Consider the following 2,254-nt stretch of genomic DNA (forward strand, 5'->3'; position numbering starts at 1 on the left):
CAACGCAGCTCATCCATCACTGCCCAACGCAGCTCATCCATCACTGCCCAACGCAGCTCATCCATCACTGCCCAACGCAGCCCGTCAGTCGCTGCCAAACGCAGCTCAATCACCGCCAGAACGCAGGTCAAGGTTCTGACTCATTCAAACGCGATCGTAACAACTTCGAAGCTGTTCTTCACCCACGATTTGAGGAGTGGCTTTAGTGGGTTGTTACACCCGACTAATGGGGTAACTAATCCCCCATTTAGGCGCGGATTATGGAGGCAGTTACACCCCTAATCCCCCTATAAATAGCAACAAACTCAACAGAGTGAGGATCGGATTTTTGATAATCAGATCAGGGGCGGATTTTTGTTGAGAGGATCTTTCAGGCGAGGTTGGATTTTGGAGAAGATCTTTCGATCAGATCTTTCAGAATCAGAAAAGGAGGATTGACTCCTTACACAGTCTGGGGAATCAACAGACGGAGGAACTCTAAACCGTCGATATTTGGCTTATTAACCGAATTATTTTCGGTTCAAACAACTCTATCATTAGAATTTGTTACTTGTTCTGAATCATCAAACTCGTCAAGAGTTATCAACCAGACAAGATAGTTGTTCCAGTGAGTATAGATATTCGGATCGTCAACGAGAAGCAAACTCGACGCAAACAATCGAGGGAGGCATCTCATCGCTACCAAGAAGAACCCAGAATTAAACAAAGGAGAGAATCCAGATCATTCTCTTCTCTTTTGTAATCAGGAAATCCAATTGTAACTGAGATTAAAGGAATACAAATCAACTTTCCTTCGTTTCTTTTTACTGCAAATTTCCAACAAACAGTTGGTCATGCATTTCTCTCATGTTTTGCATGGCCATCTGCATTTCGAACCTGAAGGTTTCCTGCTGCTTAGCTAAGGCGTATTCAAGCATTTTGGCCACTTGCTCCGCACTTATCATAGATGCCTCGCGGGGCTGTCCCTCGCTGGATACTGTATTATCTGATGCGACCGCGGAGCCGGCATCAGATTCTTCATCTTCTGAAGGGAGTCTTGTCCGAACCCTACCATAGGTTGCTCGCTTGATGGTTCCGGACTGCAAACGGGTCCTAGGCCGGGATGCTTTCAGAATTGACTCGAGATTATCTCGCGCCGATGTCCCTCTGCTGGTCATGTTAGTGGTGACCCTCGGAAATTCTCTCTCTTCAACCACCATTCTTCTTCGTTGGAAACGCCTAGGCCTTGTCTTTGGCGTTTCGGTACTGAGCCTTTCGAAAACCGAAACTCGTTCGGGGACCGCCTTGATGCAGCTGCATTCAGACAATACTGCCCGAATGAGTTTGGAACAGGGGCACTGAGTTTCCTGTTCTCGGGGACTCCTTTTCCTGGTTTTATTCGTACCCCCAGCACGATAGTACAACTCGTCTGCTTGACGATCGGAGTAACCTATCGTGTGTTGGCACGACTTCTCAGGTATAACATTATCATCATCAGACGATAATGTTTCCTTCTGAGGGGGAATTACTTTCTTAGGGTTTTCGAAAGTTACACGCCTCGAAACATGCCTTTTTGGGCGTGAGTTCTCGGCGGGCTCCTGGACTTCAATGCGCAAGTTGGTGCGCGTAGCTGTCCTGGTCTCTTTGTCATGTTGGAGGTGACGGCGACCCCCAGCATGTTGCGTTGTTCGGGGCTTCTTCATCGGGCCCAAATGATCTTGGACGGGAGCTTTGCCTCTCTCGTCGGGAATCGGACCGAGGCGCTCCAAGACTGGCTTCTTCTTTTGGGACGATTCTGCATGATCTCCCGGGGAAGCTATTGGGATTACCGGCGACTTTGGTTGATTCACCGGAGGTTGAACTTTGGTTGGAGGCTGCTTCGGCCTCCACACTTGGCGGGTTGATGGCGGCTTCTTGACCACCCTTTCTTTCTCGGCCTTCTGCACAAGGATTCTTGCTTGTGCAAGTAATGCGCGGCGTTTGTGAATCCGCTCTTCGAGAGTCGAATGGTTCTGTTTGACCCAGATCCATTCGTTCGTCGGCGGCTTGGAGGAACCACCATTCTTCAGTTGTTGAGGCTGTTTGCCTCTCCTATTCTTCAGATCCGCGTTGTAGCGGACCCCGTCCGTGGACTCCATCGCTTTGGCGAATTGCCGCGCAAGGCGTTGACGTCGCCTCTGGCGGGCTCTCTTTGAGAGAGTCACAACGCCCTCAATAGTAGAGGCGTCGGCAAGAATAGGTTTGACCTCGTTGGAGGTCGGTGGAACTTCACCCG

The sequence above is a fragment of the Asparagus officinalis genome, chromosome 1, assembly GCF_001876935.1.
Source record: "Asparagus officinalis chromosome 1, Aspof.V1, whole genome shotgun sequence".
NCBI classification, from domain to species: domain Eukaryota; kingdom Viridiplantae; phylum Streptophyta; class Magnoliopsida; order Asparagales; family Asparagaceae; genus Asparagus; species Asparagus officinalis.